We start from the raw sequence: 19586 nt of genomic DNA, 5'->3' as shown, positions 1-19586 counted from the left end.
ATATCCTCCTTTCTGCTGGGGTTGTCCAACAGGTTTTAAACTTTGATATTCTTGACAGCATTCATAGTGATCACAATCCTCTGCACCTTGAATTACAATGCGGCTCCTTAGTACTCCAAAAAAACATCAAGGACACCGGGGTACTTAAGTCGGTCAACAACAACCGCCGCTTGAAATGGAACCTGGTAAATAGCGACAAATTGTATGAGACCGTTGCTTTACATTGTGAACCTGAACTTAAGCTCTGTGCCACAAATTCCGCTCCACCAGAATCTATTTTATCCGCCTTTGCTGTGGTGTCCAAAAGGATTGATCAACTATTGACGGTAACCACTAAGGGAACAACTGCTCAACACCCCCGTTGGTTTGATCACGCCTGTTCTTCAGCAAACCGTAAATTAAAAGCTGCTCTTAAAAACAAACCGAGAGACTCTGCACTTATTAAGGCCCTTCGAGCAGATTACAAAAACGCCCTTGCTTCACGCAAAAAGTCAATTAAAACTAAAACATGGGAATCTTTGCTCGACCCCTCTACTTTGGGCAATAGCTCAAAATTCTGGAACATAATAAACAAACCACTTTTTGGCGACCCAAATGATGAGAGTCTCGGTACAGTCATACCGGAGAATGAATGGATCACCCACTTTGGATCTATTTTCAAGAGCGACTCTCCACAGTCATTAAAACCATTTCATCTCCCTGAAAGCAGTCCGCTACATTTTTCAACTAAAGAAATTGAGCTAGGGATACTTGGTCTCTCCAGTAACAAAGCCCCGGGCCCTGATGGTCTTCCACCTGACCTATTCAAATCTAACATCACTTTATGGGCACCAATTCTCACATCTGTCATCAACGCCGGGGTCGAATTGGAGGCTCCTAAATCCTGGGGAGCATCTACCATCGTCCCTGTTTACAAAAAGGGTGACAGAACAAAAGCGGCCTGTTACAGACCAATCTCCCTGATAAACTCTGTTGCGAAGGTAGTGGGCGGGGTACTACTAAAGAGGCTGAATGCATGGGCCAAACAAAACAACATAATGACCCCTGCACAGTATGGATTCAGACCAGGACATGCAACAACTACACAGTGTCTGAATTTATATCTAATAAGTGGTAAATACACCCAAGCAAGAGAGGGAACTTTGTATATGGCCTTTATGGACCTTTCTTCGGCTTTTGACTGTGTTGATAGGAGCAAATTATGGGAAGTCCTGCAAAATATGGGCGTTGAAAATAATTTGATCAACTTTTTGGCCGACCTACACAACGACACCCGTGCAAATGTACGTTTCACAAGAGACTTGAAAGTAACGAGAGATTTTAAAATTAACCGGGGAGTCAGGCAGGGCTGTATTTTAGCACCTTTTCTTTTTAATCTATATATAAATGGACTCGAAGACCACTTGGTAAAAACGGACACGGATTACCCTCGTATTGGGAAAACAGGCGTGCCGGTCCTGCTGTATGCGGGCGACGCCGTTCTTTTATCCAGAACCGCACTCGGACTCCAAAAATTATTGGACTCTTTTTATCAATTCATGTCCTCACGTGGCCTGAATATCAATAACTCCAAATCTTTTGTTATGACGGTTGGATTAACTCCCAAAAAACGATACCCCTTCTCAGTCAATGGGGAAAACATACCGCTAACAAAAACATTTTCGTATTTAGGAGTACTGTTTGACCACAAACTTACATGGGGCCCTGCCATAACCAAAAAGAAAGGCGAAATATTAAGGACCAACACTGGAATAATGGATTTTGCTCGCAAATTGGGTAATACTCCAGTGTCCGCCATAATGAAGCTTTATCAGGCAAAAAGCGTTGCGGTGGCATGTTACGGAAGTGAACTGTGGGGGTTCTTACCAGCAGATGCCCTGGTGACTCTTGAAAACAACTTTCTGAAACAGGTCATGAGTTTGCCAAAGAGTACCGCTAACTTCTCTGTACATGAGGAACTGGGCACACCGTACCTAGGAGACAAAATCGCTGCAAACCCTCTGCTCTGCTGGTTAAACTGTTGGCGCAATATATCTATACCACTGACTCATAACATCCTTGCTGAAGCCCTTACTTGGGAAGGACAACTCAAGTTAACCTGGTTGAAATACATTAGAAACTGCTGTAAAGATCTGGGTAGATTGGACCTTTACCTAACACCCCAGAACATCACCAAGAAAGATGTTAATTTTGTAAAAAACACTTTCATATTGAAACGACAACTTGACAGGGAAGAAATTGAGTTAAAGAAGTCCAGCGTAAGGAGCCACACATTAACAAAGACCTGTGTGTTCTCCGAACCATATTTATCATGGAATATATCCAGATATGAGCGCTTCCTGCTGAGCAGATTCCGATTTGGTCTCTACCATCTGCTCCTAGCTGTGCCGAGTGGAGCCCATAGAGGTCAAGTGTTGCCAGCTTGCGGCTGCGACAATAAGTCTCCGCAAGACTTGGCTCACTTTTTATTCCTATGTTCTTATTATTCGAGTCCACAAAATATGTTTTTAAAACCTTTGCTCAAAAGGATGAATTTTGTACAAATTAAGCCTGCACTCCTATACCTTCAAATGTTGCATGAAGATAGCACTTTTTTCACCTGCAAGTTTTTAAAAACAGCCTTGAAGTTTAGATTAAGTATGGAAGGATGATTCCAAGCTGAATTGTATTACAGATGTAATCTTGTCTTGACTAAGTACATTCACATTGGACTACTGTATCTTTTCTTTTTTAAAAATTCTCTCACGAATTGCCTATTTTTTAACGTGTTTGCTGAAAAATTTCCTTTCTATGAATGAATTGTATATTACTGTATTATGTGCTTTTATGACTGCTTTTCTGTCAGTCGAATAAAGAAATTTTGATTGATTGATTGATTGACTAAAAGAAAAAGTTTTTTTTTCAATTCAAAAGCTTTCTCAACTACTTTTTCAATACATTTCTTTTTCTTATAAAATACAGTTTTTTTTTACAATTCTTTACTACTTTAGTCAAATTAGTCAATACTCTATTATAGAACATCTTTTTCCTTATTTCCTTATATTGGTTTTTCCTTCTTTTGCTATACACGATTTAAAAAAAAAATTATTTTCCATGGTTCTTCTCTTTCCTCTTAGTTGGAGATACAGTAATACTCTTTTGGGTTTTGTGCAAACTACTTTTAGTGTTTAACAATTTTCGCAGAAAAGTCTTAGTTTTCTTACCAGGACTTTTTTCTTTTTATTAACACATTCTTGTTCAGGTAAATCTTGTAGATGACTTCTCTTTAAATAAACTGCTTTCTTTCGTTCTTTCCTCTTTAGTTTTTGTCGGCATGATGACTTTTTTTCAGTGTTGATCAAAAGAATCTATTATAAAAAATATATATCACTTTAGAAAAATAAATATATGAAATACACTATTATATTACTTATAAGAAGAGAAGAGAAATTATCACAACAAACGTGGGAGTATGAAAATAGAAGGTGTTACAACAAGACAAAGAGGACTATGAGACAACGAGAAATTTATATAGAAAAAAGAATATTAGCAGACACTGCAGTATAAGGGCATAAAGAGACTATGAAAAGACTGGAAAGTATGAAGAGATAAGAAGGAGTATGAGGAAAAAGGTGGCAATATGTCGAGAGAAGGGACAGTATACGAAGAAAGAGACAGACTGTGAGGAGACAAGGGGAGCAGTATAATAAGAGAGACAAGGACTATATACAGAAAACAAGGAATATGTGGAAACAGGCACTAGTATAAGGACAAAAATATATATAAGTAAAGAGGGGTGAATATAACAAGAGACAGAAAATTACCAGAGGAGAGCAGAGAATGTGAGAAAAAGTCGTGCATGAGAAGAAAAAGGGTGTACAAAAAGAGAGGAAATACTATAACGACAAAGGAAGGAGTATAAACAGATAGTAGATAGATGAGAGGAATATGACAATAAGAAAAGAAAGAATATCAGGACAGAGTCGGGAGTATAAGAAAAGAGAGGAGAAGTGTGAGCAGGGAGAGGAGAGTATGGGAAGAAAAACAAAAATAAGAGAAAAGAATGTGAAGTATGTGCAAAGAAGAGCGAGAACAAGAAGAAAGGGAGAATATAAGGAATAAAGAGTATATATGAGAAAATAAGAAGGAATATAAAGAGAGACAAAAATGTGGAGAAAAAAGAAATATAAGAGAAGACTAAGTGTATAAGGAGAGAGAGAGTACTATGAGGAGACAGTAAAATCTATGATGACAGGGATGAATATTGTAAATATAAATGTATTTGAGCTTATATAGCGCACAGCTACCCACAAAGGGTTTCCCGGCGCTTGCTTAGGGAACCTGTCCTGGTATTCCCCTGTGAGATAACCCCAGCAGGGTATCCACAAGGTGAAAGCCAGGCATCCCGCCGCGAGGGGCCGTTGTGGAGATTAAGCAAGCTATTGCCCAGAGTCGCAGAGTGTGAACCCATGAGTCGAGAAGGCACCGGAGCGAGAATTATCGAGTCCGTGGAATTTTTGAGCCCAAGACCCGCCGAGGCGGGGAATTGAACCCTGGTCCAGGGCCGATTTCAGCTTCCGGGTCTGCCGCCTCTAACCCCTGAGCCACACTTTAAGACAGGAGAGATTATGAAGAGTAGGGGAAATATGCAAAAAGCAAGGCAAATATGAAGAGAAAAGAGAAGTATAAGTAGAGAGGGAACTATAAGGAAAAGGAGGTAGTATAATCAGAGAGGAAGGAGTACGAGGATAGAAAAGGGAGTATGATAAGAGTGTAGAAAATATGAAAAAAGGGGCAACTATAATTCCTTAATGTACACAGAGACACAGTGTGATATTAGACAAAAAATATGAAACCATGCATATTACTATTTACTACTATATCATAGGGAGTACTAAGAAGACAGAGGTGGGAGTATAAAAAGAAGGGGGACCATTAGGAGACAGAGGAGACCATGAAGACAGAGGGGGACTAAGAGGACAGGAGGGACTATGAGAACAAGCAGCACTATGAGGAAAGACAAGTGAAAATAAGGAAAGAAGGGAAATATCAGAAGAGAGGGGACAGTATAAGCAGAGAGAGGTAAACTGTGAGGAGGGACAGGAGAGATTAAAAAGCGGCAAGTATAATTCCTTAATGTACACAAACACTCGGTGTGATTCTAGACAAAATATTTAAAACCATACATTTTACCAAAACACATTTACTACACTAAAACATTTAAGTGACTGAACACATTCCACATATATAACTACTACATTTCAGTGGACAGCCCTGACTCATTTTGCAAATACATTTCCAATTTGCTGCATTATTTTTTGCCAACATTACATCCAAAAATGTGACACAATAGAACAAGAAAGAGGTCCAAGGGGCTTGTAAATCTGCCCAAGAGTGTATGCAGCAGTCTATGTGTACTGACTGGGGAATTGTTAAGAGGGAGGTATGAGGAGAGAGGGAGGATTAAGAGGACAGAGGAGGGAGCATAAAAAGAAGGTAGATGTATGTAAATGTAAATGTATAGGCATTTATATAGCGCACTACTTACCCGTAGGGTCCCAAGGCGCTTCGACCGCTGCGAAACCCTTCCTGGCTTCCCTGAGAGATGGTCCCTTAATGGGTATCTCCAGGGTGAGACCAGGCATCCCCGGCGGTCTGGTGGGGCCGTTAGTGAAGATAACGCAAGCTAATGCCCAGAGTTGCCGAGTGTGATCGCTGATCAGAGTGGGCACCGAGGCGAGAGAATTATCGAGTCCACTGACCCTGGTCCAGAAACCTGCCGCGCCGGGAATCGAACCCTGGTCCCGGGCCGTCCTCTGCTCTCGGGTCTGCCGCCTCTAACCAGTGAGCCACACTAAGGTGTAACATTAGGAAACAGATGAGACAATTAGGGCAGAGGGGGACTAAGAGGACAGGAGGGACTATGAGAACAAGCACCACTATGAGGAAAGACAAGTGAGAATAAGGAAAGAGGGGAAATATCAGAAGAGAGGAGACAGTATAAGCAGAGAGGTAGACTGTGAGGAGAGACATGAGAGATTATTGAAAAAGGGGAGGAGAGACGGGAGAGATTATTGAAAAAGGGGCAAGTATAATTCCTTAATGTACAAAGACACTCAGTGTGATGCTAGACAAAATATTTAAAACCATACATTTTTTTGTGAAATTGTTTTTATTTAGAACAATAATAGGGCTTCTGAGAGACAAGTGGTACATACAGCATGAGAGGCAGTTCAATGTAAAAGACAGTGCCAGCACAATTTGCAAAATCTTCAAATAACAGTGTTTGAAATCCATCGGTACATTCCCATAGCCCCCCACCCCCTCCCGTCTAAAATTCAGAATCACTTTCCTCATCCGGCCTCTGTGGATCGTACAGATGCCCCCTGTATTCATTCCAGGCACCCCAAATCTTATCCTATTTCCGGGGACAACCCCGGTGCAGGTATACCACTCTTTCCGCCAGCATGGCAGTATCTAAATCTGCGCACCAGTCCCTCAACGTGGGTACCTCCTCAGCTCCCCAGTATTTGGCGATATTTCGCTTGGCAAACATTATATCTAACGTCACCCAGTCTTGAGCAGGGTGGATAAGGTCAGTCGGGTCCCAGATGTTTAATAAACAACACCGTGGCTCAGGTAACACAGATGCATGCACCACCTGCGACATCGTCCTCATGACCTTAGCCCAGTATGCAGCGACCCTGGGGCATTGCCATATGGTATGAAAGAATGTTCCCTCCTCCCCGCAGCCCCTTAGACAAAAGCGGTGTGCGGCACGTCCTATGGTGTGCAGAGTAGTCCTAGTGTAGTACACACGATGGAGTATTAAAACCAGACATTTTACCAAAACACATTTACTACACTAAAACATGTAAGAGACTGAACACATTCCCCGTATATAACTACTACATTTCAGTGGACAGCCCTGACTCATTTTGCAAAGACATTTCCAATTTGCTGCATTATTTTTTGCCAACATTACATCCAAAAATGTGACACAATAGAACAAGATAGAAGACCAAGGAGCTTGTAAATCTGCCCGAGTGTATTTAGCAGTCTATGTATACTGACTGGGGAATTGTTAAGAGGGAGGTAGGAGGAGAGAGGGAGGATTAAGAGGACAGAGGAGGGAGTATAAAAAGAAGGGGTAGCATTAGGAGACAGATGAGACAATGAGGACAGAGGGGGACTAAGAGGACAGGAGGGACTATGAGAACAAGCAGCACTATAAGGAAAGACAAGAGAGAATAAGGAAAGAGGGGAAATATCAGAAGAGAGGGGACAGTATAAGCAGAGAGAGGTAGATTGTGAGGAGAGACAGGAACGATTATAGAGAAAGGGGCAAGTATAATTCCTTAATGTACACAGACACTCAGTGTGATTCGAGACAAAATATTTAAAAAAAATCAATACATTTTACCAAAACACATTTACTACACTAAAACGTTTAAGTAACTGAACACATTCCACGTATATAACTACTACATTTCAGTGGACAACCCTAACTCATTTTGCAAATACATTTCCAATTTGCTGCATTATTTTTTGCCAACATTACATCCAAAAATGTGACACAATAGAACAAGAAAGAGGCCCAAGGAGCTTGTAAATCTGCCCATGAGTGTATGCAGCAATCTATGCATACTGACTACAAAATTGTAGATTTAGAACACAAGCCTCATTCTAAACAAACAACACTATTAACTACTCTATAACTAAGAAAGTGACTGCACACATTCTACATTTTTTAGTACTGCACTTTATTGCACAAAGGTGACTCACTAAACACATTAACTTACCAAATGATTTTATCACAATAGTTATCCAAATGCAGACAAACTCAGAATATGATTCTACAAATTTTAAAAGGATAACACATTACTCTTACTAAAAATAAAATGCACCAAGTACATTCCCTTCCAAGTTATCAACTCACCTCTCAAACTGATTAGTAGATTAAGAAGAAAGCCACTCACACAGCAGATAGTCTTATACAGAATCTCTCTGCTTCAGTGCTTGCAGCAAAACCAAGAAATGACACATTTTCCCTCTAAATTTACACATATATACATGTTAATAACAAATCAAATTCCATCACACAATAATTCAAAACCAAACACACATTTCTATTGGTTCAACATTTCAAACCTTTCCAACTGACATAACTTTCCACCCTACCCCCAACAGATCATGCAAAAGTGAACTGTCAACAGAGGTCAAACGTTCAGCACTCTATAAAACATTGCTCCTCAACAAGTTTAAACTATGCATAAGTACTTACTTATAAGTACTAATAAAGATAAAAGGTCTCATTAGAACCAACCAACACATAAACACATAAACTTGATAGATAGAGCCAGCTCTCCGCGTCCTTTGGGACCCGGTATTGCCTTTCTGCTTGGGGAGAAGCTAACATGCTGCTCCCGCAGAAAAGCAATACGCTTTGATTTTTGAAAGAGAGAGCAGGTTTCCTGCTCTCTCTTTCAAAAATCAAAGCAGTTTGCTGTGGTAGAGTGTAAGCCAAGAGGCTCCCGCCCTACCATAGAAAACAGCAGTGTCCCGGGGGTAGGCACCCTGGGACACTGCAGGAGCCGGCCCTGGGAGGTGACGGTCCCCAGGGCCATCGAGGGCTCCAGGAGAGGGGCCGCGCGGCCCCCCTCCAAACAATTGTAAAACCCTGTGGGGGGTGGTCCCCGGGGCTGGGGGGGTCCGTCACGGACCCCCCCATTTTAAATATTAGAGCCCCGGGGAGGTGACGGTCCCCGGGGCGTGTGGGGGGACTTCAGCCCCCCACACGTGGTTTTTAATTATTATTTTTTTTTAAAGCCTCGGGGTGGCGGTCCCCGGGGCTGCAGGGGGCCGTGTGATCCCCTGCTATTAAAATTACTTTGCCATGGGGGTGGCGGTCCCCAGGGCAGTGTGGGTGGGATGGGGCCCCACCCACACTTTTTGTTTATTATGCCCCCGGGATTTGGTCCCTCCGGGAGCTAATTACAAAAAAAATCATCCAGGTGTTATGTATGCAAAGGGGGCGTATTGACGCAAGAAAGGGTCGTAGAAGTGATGCAGTGAAATCTATGAGATTTCACTGCGTCACTTTTAGGACACCGTTGCGTCAAAATCTTGCGCCTGCCTCACAGCAGGCATAAGACTGATGCAAGCCCTTTCACATGAGGCTGGCCCCATGTGAAAGGATGCATTGCTGGAGTTGCGTATATGCCACCCACACACACACTCACCCTCACATACAAATACTTGAACAAATCAATAACCCACATAGCCACTCATATAGCTACTGATCAACACATGCAGCAGCTTACACAGCAACAAACATACTGAAGCACATATTCAGACAGTTTAGTCACTAACCAATGCATTCAGTAAGACAGATTTAATCACTCACTTATACAGTCAGTCACGCACCTACTAAATCCTTCATCCAGACACTCATACATCCACTCATTCTTCAATATGTAAATTATTAACTGTAACTTAATTGTATTTCAACTTTACAGAAACACACAGACACTGGATGATGTCATCAGTGATGTCATTTGAGATGTCATCAGTGATGTAATCAGTGAGGTCACTGACCATGTCATGAATGATGTAATATGCGACATCATCAGCAGTGGATTGGGGGTGCGCGAGTAAAATGTTCTGCTAACTATAACTGGTGTGAAACCTATGGTTTTTTCAGTGAATATATATATATTTATATTAATTGAAAAAAACATAGGTTTCACTCACTTTATAGTTAGGAATTAGCATTTAAAAAACCTTAGAAATTCACTGAAAAAACCATAGGTTTCACACATGTTATAGTTAGCTGGACATTTCACTCATACAAAACCATTGAAATTCCCCTGTTATAGTTCCCCCGAAGACAACACTGTATGCCTTTCCACGGCGGAAATGCCCCTGTGGAACGGCATATGACCGCAGCTATCGTAATATGCCTGGTGGTGTCTGATAGACACCGCCAGCAATGTTAGAGCTTTTCCGCCGTGGTCGAAGGCGACTGCGGCGGACGTAAAATAGATCCCCCAGCCATCCTAATCTGGCAGGGGGGTCTTTTTCCAGTCCACAGCGGATAATCCGCATCCTACGGGCCGGCGGTGGCTTCCGCCGGCTCGGAGGATGCAAGTTATCCGCAATCCTAATGAGCCCCCAAGTGCGGTGAACTTCTAACCTCTGTGCTCACTAAACTGTTCCATGAACTGTTACTATGGTAACAAGCAGAAAGCCGGTGAAGAGTTGAAAGGTACTAGCTGTACAAAAACCGTTATATTTACCCTGGATCCTCTACAAGACTGAAAGGAAAGCAAAGTAAAACAAAACACTGTGTTCCAGATTTACAACCCCCTTGCGCCGCTTTCGCATCCAAGGCCCCCTCCCTACAAAATGCTTAAATAATAAAAACAAGTTTAAATAAAGCATTTTAGAAATTATACAAAAGTTAAAAAGTATAGAAAGAGGCATTTTTACATAAACCCGTGACACACTAAAACAGTGCAAATGAGAACACCTGTCAACTGAAAAACGTGACTTAAAAGTGGGAGGAGTGAGGGAGTGTTTGTCATAGCACTTCTATTCTACTTTATCTGAAAGCAAAAAAAAGCCTAAACATTTTTTAAAAAAATGATGGGGCAACACTTATATAATGCAAACTTAAGAAATGACTGCTTATGATAAAATAAAAGAAATGTGGTCCAAAGCGTGATACCAATGAAGGAAAAATAAAGATTTGCATTTCACCCATATGATGAATATAAAAGACTCGATAAAAATATTTTGAAAACTTGTCTATATTTTTAAATACCTTTACAGTCAACAAACTTGTAAGCAGACTACACACTTTAAGTTAAAAACACCCTACCACAAATAGTTTTTGAAACACATTGTAAAATAAAGTGTGTCACAAAATGGGCTACATACATGGTGAGTGTATTGTAATGTCACAGACAGAAAAAACAAGCCAATCAAAATTACCATGAGGAAGGTACACGTAACCACACAACAGCCAATCAAATGTTTTTCAAAAACTGCGCAAGGAAAGGGATTGGTCGCTAATACATCTTCTTACAATGCTTCACAACCAATCAAAAAGAGGTGTTGAAAGTATCTTTTTTTAACATACGAGCAAATCAGATATCCTTGCAAGTACACACAGCGAGAGGCAATTACTAAAGATGACTTGCTTTCGCAAGACTCCGTAAGACTTCTTCTAGAATAACTATGCACTTCACTGCCAGACCCCATTTAAATGTTTATCCAGGCTCTCAAGCCCAAACACGTCACAAATCATCTCTCATCACTTTCTCTTCTTTTTTAGTGTATTGTGCGAGGCAGACTGCGTGTCCCTATGCCTAAAGCCCTCGATGGCCCCAGAACCAGCTCCTGTAGTGTCCCGGAGCCGCGCGGCCCCCCTCCCAACATTTAAAAGCCTCGGGGGTGGTGGTAACTTAATCGAGGCTGAATACTTTAGTACATCCACTCCGCTTACGCTACCAGGAAAACACAACAACACCGCATGGCCCAGATTTCCATTGTAGTGATTTCTTAGTTCCAGGTCTAGTTGTCAGATCGGCACACACATTCCCTCATGGCTGGTATACACCCACACCACACGCATCCGGCACATACGTCACTACACATGTGACCCTACCTATAAAAAAGACAGGGCATACGTGCTCTACGCCATTTTAGAGTTGTTCCCATCGCATGCGCTGTGATGGCCCGTCCTGGTGGTTCGCACGCTTCATGTAGGCCCAAACTACCGAACAAAGGGGCCCACTACCACACGCATGGCCTCTTTGGTCACTGAGTTAGTGGTACCCGAAGCACTGAGCGAGTGAAAAACCTGCGATGATGATGATGGGAGCACGAGTATGTAGTTAGCCATAGAGATATCAAGACTGCGCAGTATGTGAGACTTCTTAGTGGCAGAGCGGGACTGCATGATGTAGAAGGTGTCCTATCCACGAAAAGGTGAGCAGTGAGGCCTGGGTGCGCATCGGAGGGAGTCGAAGGGCTGTAGCAGACTGGACACAAAAAAGCGACACAGCGATTTAGAAAAACGCAGTCCTATATAGTGTATCAAATTACATGTACATATTTTTTTCCAATAGCAGGAACGTTATTATAATCGCTCAAACGTCCAGAATATAAACTATACAAATAGTTCTTATAAATGTGAGCAGGAACGTGTGAGAAAGGGCGATGTTATCCAACTCCACATTAAGATAGTAACAATTACCAATCATAACATCTTTCTTTTACTATCTTTTAGATGTAAAGCTTCAGGGTGCATTATGTACCAGTACGTGGTGAAAACCCACTGGTGACAGAAAGTTGAGCTGCGAATATTCTTTGCAGTCACTTTGTCACTTCCTCTCTCCTTTGATAAAAAAATTACACACAATGTTAACTTCCTTTTTATCTTACAGGTTGTGTATCACAAATTGGCGTCCCCCCCCCCCAACACTTCTAAAACTCAATGTTCGAGGATTCTGCGATGATGCGTGGCCATCGTAACAACTTCTGAGAAAGCTTCTTTGACACGAAGTGCACCCTCTTTCAATCAAGACAATGGCACAAGGTGAGCAAAGAAGCTTGTTTCCAAAACAACGACAAGTCACCAGTCAAAGGAGAAAGTGGGACTATACTATTACTAACTCTTTATACTATCTTTCAGATCATTAGATTGGAGGGTGCACTATGAACTACCATGTTCTTGGACACAACGGAGGCAAAAGATGAGCTACGAGTATTTTCTCCAGTATTAACTGTTCCATCTATAACTTTCTCTCTCCCACGTTTTAATGTCGTTTTTTCTCTCTTTCTCTTTAACATAATTTCTCTTCCTCTTTTAAACTTATGAACGCTGCTGTCTACTCTGACGTGTAGAACCAAAGCTAAGTAAAAATTGTGAATTCTGCTGGCCCCAGTTTTTATAGAAGGTAAGCAGATCGGCCTAGATGTACAATACCTCTGATTAAATGCATTACAAATAAAAGAGCTTATTTACAAGCCCCTTGCACCACTTTTGCGTCACTTTCAACATGAAAAAAGTAACACAAAAGTGGCTCAAGACTCTTGTAAATAAGCCCTAAAGAATATTGTCCTGCATAATGACTTGATCTCTAACCTAATTCCTTCTCATCTCTTAATCATTTTAAAGACCTGTTGATCTGGAATTTAAATCTGACGCAGTAGGCACTTCCATACTGACACCACTTCATCGCAGACCTATAACACAAGTGAAATGTGCCAGGCACACTGCACACATAAAATCCTAGTGTTACATTGACTTGTGATGTTTGACCTCATTTAGTCACTTTGATCTAATTTTAAACACTAATTTTCTTTTTTGTTTTGCAGATTACCTACCATATGTCTATTGGAGTACACATCACATTTTGTTTATTATATTGTTTTATTAAAGTTATGTTTCTAGTTCTTTCTTGTATTGTTATCTTTAAGTTATGTTTCCAGTTATTTGTCGTTGTTTTAATAAAAGTTAATTTAAAAAAATATATACGTCGTTTTTGGGGGGGGATAGCGGTCCCCAATAGAAATGATATTTATAATTAGAAGTATAATTCTGAGACTAACTCTTTACCAGATCTGTACCAGAGTCTATAGCTACAACTAGCTGTACCAATCCAAAACTTTAAAAGTACAACGCCATTAGCAACATAGTGTGGTGAACTTCTAACCTCTGTGCTCACGTAAGTCTTCCATGAACTGTTACTATGGTAACAGGCAGAAAGCCGTTTGGGGGTAGGGTTGAAAGGCAGTGGCTGTACAAAAACCATTATATTTACCCTGGATGCTCTACAAGACAGAAAAGAAAGCAAAGTAAAACAAAACACTATACCAGATTTAAAACCCCCTTGCACCACTTTTGGGTCCAAGGCCCCCGCTCCTACAAAATTAAAAGTGTGCGGGCCTCAATAATGCCCCTCAAACCCCAGGAATAACCACCCCCAGAGATTTCTGTATTGTGTGAGGGGGGGCTGCGTGGCCCTCCGCCTGGTGCCCTGGAGACCGCCAAGCCCAAAGCCGGTTCCTGCAGCATCCCAGGGTGCCTACCTCTGGGATACTGCAGTTTTTTCTATGAGAGGGCGGAAGTCTCCTGGCTTCCGCCCCCCATAACAAACTTAGTTTGAATTTTGAAAGACAGAGCAGTGAAATCTGTTCTCATTATCAAAATCCCAAAAACTACCATGCTACTCCCCCTGTGAAAAAGCAATCTGCTTTCCTATTTGTAAGAGAGAGCAGTTTAATCTGCTCTCTCTTCCTAATAGGAAAGCAGTTTCCAATGACAGGGTGGGAGCCGTGAGGCGCTGGGGGGCCTCAGAGCCCCCCCTCAATTAATATTTTAATGCCCCAGGGGTGTCGATCCCCGGGACTGGGGGCCCTCAGACTCCCCTCAATTAATATTTTAAAGCCCCGGGGTGGCGGTTCCCGGGCCTGGGGTCCTCACAACTCCCCCTCAATTAATATTTTAAAGCTCCAGAGGGTGGCGCTCCCCGGGGCTGAAGGGACCTCAGAGCCCCCCTCAATTAATGTTTTAAAGCTCCGGGGAGTGGAGGTCCCCGGGGCTGGGGGGGCTCTAAGAGCCCCCCCACACATATACATTTACATTTACTGCGGGGGCCATGAGCCCCCGCTGCACATATATTTTAAAAAAAACCCAGGGGTAGCAGTCCCCTCTGGGCCCCCCATTATAATAAACTACGTTGCTCCCGTTTCTTTGACCCCCCAGGGCCTAATTAGCCATAAAGCGGGCTTCAGGTTTTCTTTTTTTTCCACGCCATACGCGTATCATACGCGCATTGCGCGATTTAAAATAATTCATAATAATTTTTAGGACTTGGGGGTCCTTGTGGGACCCCCTTAGCAGGCCTAGATGGTCAGGGTGTGTCTAACCTGCCCCCTTTGCATCTTTTGCGCACTTCTTTTTCTGTTTTCTTGTGCCTCAGTTCTACCGAGACACCAGATGGCTGCCAACACATCCTGGTTTGGAGTGTTGACAGACAGTTTACAGCCAATTAGCATGCAGCTCGTGCTCGTAAGGGTACACGTATAATCCCCGGATGGTACTTCGTCTATAGACATATCTATTATTTAACTCTTGATTTTCTCAGGGACTACTGCATGGATTTACACCATTTAACAAAAAGCGTCATCTGTGAACCAAACTCTACCTCTCTGCCAAATTTGGTGTAATTCCATTCAGCAGTTCGGGCTGTAGCCAGTCTTAAAGGTCCCTATGGAAAATTGCATGGGAAAAACACGTTTTGTGACCCCTCTTTTTTCTCGGCCCCCACTTTATGAATCACCCCCAAACTTTCAGGGAAGGAGTGGAGTGGAGCAGGCCAGAATTTGGCGCAGATTCATTGACCGGCGCCAACGTTATTCCAAATAGAATGTTGCTGATTTCCTATGGAAACTAGGTCCTAACTATAACTACCTAGTGGCGATCGCCAGTAGGTTATATATATATATATATATATATATAAATAATATATAATATATATGACGCTCAAAATCCTCTCCGTCTGAAAGGAAAACAGCACTCCGGGGGTAGCAGTTAGAAAACTTTTCTTTAATTACAAAATAAACAGACGCGTTTCGACGTTAGCCTTCATCAGTGTTACTGACCATCTAAACACAGAGCTCCTAATAAAGTTGTGCTGCAAATGATAAACATGAACAAGGGACTAGCCCAGCCTTAGCAAATAATAGCGCCATTTTGAAACGGGTTTCCCAAAGTGAGAAACCAAACAGATTAATGTCATTAATCAATAAAATGGCAAAAAAGAAACAGGCATTTTTAAATAAATGTACAATTTCATAACATAAAGCCGTGGATCGGCATGTATCCCATTAAAGAACATGTATCATGCAAAGAAATATCAATAGACATGCTGGTGTGATAATTATTCGCAGGAAGAAGCTGTAGATATATAATACATGATTCCATAGTATTCGACATCAGTTCTAATGGAAGATAAGGCGTTAGTGAAGCAGCTTAGCCCTTGTCCCAAGAAGAGTTGAAATTAAAGTTAAATAAGATGCAGTGAGATATATCAGACAGATCTTAGTGAGGAGAAAGTTCATACGATAAATACAGGAAAATCCTAAGAATAGTCATAAAGGCACTTTTGTCAAGACATAATTAATCCCAGTGTTGTATCAAAGTAGCAAATTACAATAAAATACAAATTCTAGTCGTGTATCACAGTTATAGATTCTAAGGTAGGTGTGGGTAGGCAGTATTCTAGATCTTAATGTAGTAGGTACAGTTCATTTACCCAAATGGACTGCCATTTCCTCCCCACTGTTTAGACCCTTTGGATGCTTGGTAGATAGATATGCCTAGATTCTAGGCGTCTCAACCGTCTTAGTCTATCAACACCCCGTGGGTTGTACGGAACATGATTCAGCCCAAAGAATTGTAATTTGTTCCTATCTTTCTTGTGGTACTTCGCGAAGTGCCGGGCTACTGGGTAAGATGGATCCACCCTATCTATGGCCCGGAGATGTTCTAACACTCTCAGCTTGAGCTGATTGATATTACTTCCAATGTAGCGCAGACCACATGGACATATTAAACAATACACTGCGTAGGTGGTGCTGCATGTGATGAATTTTGATATTTTGTTAGTCCTCCCTGCATCTGGGATGTCATAATGCAGTACCCTCCGGCTGGTGGAGCACGTCTTTTAGTTCCCACAGGGATAAAACCCGCTAATTTCCTTGAAAGTGTTGGGCTTTGGCGTGGGTACCTCTAGATGGCTATGTACCAACATATCCCCCAGTGACCTAGCCTTGCTAAAGGTCACTAGCGGGTATGGTGGCAGATCTTCTCTAAGCACACCATCGGTTAACAGAATATGCCAATTTTCATGCATCATTGCCTTTAAATTGGTTGCTCCGAGAGAGTAAGGTGTTATCATTCTGAATTTACCCTGTTCTTCAGTTTTTGTAGCGGCAGGCCTCTTTAGGAGTAGGTCCACCCTAGGGATCCTCTTAACTCTCCTCAAAGTATTCTGTAGTAGTGGTTCCTCATAGCCTCTCAGTCGGAAGCGATCCAGGCATTCTGAGGCGGCCGCCTCGAATTCCCTGTCCTGTGTGCTATTCCTTTTAATCCTTGGGAGTTCCCCATAGGGGATGCGCTTAATGAGCTTAGGTGGGTGACCGCTGTTCGCGAAGAGGACGGAGTTCCCCGCTGTCTCCTTCCTGTATAGCGAGGTATGGACTTGTCCATTTTCAATGTACACCCGTAGCTCCAAGTAGTTGGCTGCCACCCCGCTAATTGTCCCGGATAGGTGCACATTGAAGTGGTTGTTATTAAGACATTCGATATGCTTCTCCGCTGTCTCCCTAGTACCCTGCCATACGATGAACAAATCATCGATATAGCGGTACCAGTGTACCACCCTTCCGATGTCAAGGCCAATCTTACAGCTCCTGGGCACCTGCTCCTCCCACCAGCCTACGAAAAGATTTGCGTAGCCGGGGGCAAAGCAGGTGCCCATCGCCGTGACAGAGGTCTGCCTGTAGAGTTTGTCCTCAAAAAGAAATATATTATGAGTCAGACAGAATTTTATAAACTCAAGGATCATCACATTGTGTTGTGCAAAACGGATCTGACGGTTGTCCAAGTAGTGTTTAACGGCTGCTAAACCGTGTTCATGGTCTATGATAGTATATAGGCCGGTGATATCCATCACCAGAAATAGATAATCCGGCCTCCAACCCATGTCTGCCACTTTATTCAGGAAATCTTTAGCGTCTTGAATATAGGATTCCAAGTTCATAACCAAGGGAAAGATGATATTGTCAATAAATCTAGACATGTTCTCAGTTAATCCATCAATCGAGGCGACAATGGGACGGCCTGGCGGAGAAATACTGTTTTTATGCAGCTTGGGCAAGTGATAAAATGTCGGTGTCATTGGATTGCTGCTGCGTAGAAAGAGATGTTCATCATTGCCTAGCATTTTAAGATTATACAATTTCTGAATCAGGTCGTCGTATTGCCTGATGCTGGATTCATAAGCTTCCCTTGTAGTGATGGTATAGTACTTATTGTCTGAGAGTTGCCTAATGGCCTCTTGTTGATAGTATTTTCTAGACAACAGAACAACGTTTCCTCCCATATCTGAGAGTTTTATAATGATTTCCTTATCGGCCATCAGGTTTTGTAAGGCCTTGTTCTGTGCCATCGTGATGTTCCGGATGCTCGGGCTTGTTGTCTTTCTGTGCTTGACCAAATCCATAGTCATAGCTTCTGTAAAAGCATCAATTGCATCCCAGGGTGATTGAGGGATGAATGTAGAGGGGGGTTTGAATTGACTTTCTTCCCTCTCCTGTTCAATCCCCTGTATTGCGGCCCTCTGTACCATATCCATGTCTGATGTCTGCACAGATTCCATCTCAGTTCTCAGAGATTCCATAGCCTCAATACATGACATATCTTTGCCACTTAGGGCATCAGTAGCCGTCAGTCTAGTCCCTTGTTTTGTTGACGCCTTGGTATGTGGTCTTAACTTGAAATATTTGTGCAGTTTTAGTTTCCTGGTAAAACGAAAAAGATCGATTTTTGTTTGTGTATACTCCAAGTTTGTATTGGTGCAGAAAGTAAGTCCCAGGCTCAGGAGTTCTCGTTCTTCATTGGTAAGGACTTTGCTCGTAAGGTTGACCACAGTCAAATTGGTCATTCCTATACTCTCGTTGGACCTCCTTACTTCTTTTTGGTGCGAATGGCCCAGTTCTGGGTCTTTGCTCTTCCCCGTCCTCTTCCTTTTGCCGCCGCCGCCTGATCTCCTGGTTCGCCTTTTCCTGTCTCCGGGGGCTTGTTCTTTCCCCCTCTTAGCCAATTCTGTCTCATCAGTTGAAACTCGGCGTGAAAAGGGACAGCCACTCTTCTACGCTCGTTAATGGGGTCCCGCTGCTCATCACTTGATTCGCCGGCAGTTACTTCAGATTCAGAGGTCGCCGCACTGGTATTTGGTGTTGATTGGGTGGATTGAGTGCCTTGGGTACCTTGATGCATTGCTTTTCTAGTGGCATCGTATTTCTTGGCGAAGGTTCGAACACGCCCTTGCAGGTAGTCATTCTCGTCACGCTCAAACTTCTCCTGTTTGCGCGTCGTGATCTTCTGTTCAAATCTTACCAGGCGTGTTTTCATTGCATCCTTCAGTTATATATATATTCGATACCTCCTTTCTTCGGAATTCACAGAAGAAATAACGGAACGGACTCCACTTTTTTTTGGTGCAGCGTTATTTATTTGTGCTTCTTTCGGCCGCCATGACGCGTTTCGGGCTTCACTGAGCCCTTGATCACATGACCTGCCAGTGAGTTTCTCAAATCATTTAAAGAGCTATAGTGCTACTATTTTAAACAACATAAAAAAAAATTCATTTTTTTCATGTATACCATTACTTACAGATTTTGATTGTAATACATTATTTCGACATTATAATGCAATTCATATTCCTTGCATATATACATTTTTAAATCTTTTTTTTTAAAAAGGATTATTTCTTGTTGTGTCTTTTAAGCATTTGGGCTTGTATAGTTGG

The sequence above is a fragment of the Lissotriton vulgaris genome, chromosome 3_1, assembly GCF_964263255.1.
Source record: "Lissotriton vulgaris chromosome 3_1, aLisVul1.2, whole genome shotgun sequence".
NCBI lineage: Eukaryota > Metazoa > Chordata > Amphibia > Caudata > Salamandridae > Lissotriton > Lissotriton vulgaris.
The sequence above is the reverse complement of the archived record's forward strand: the minus strand, read 5'-3'. Positions refer to the sequence as shown.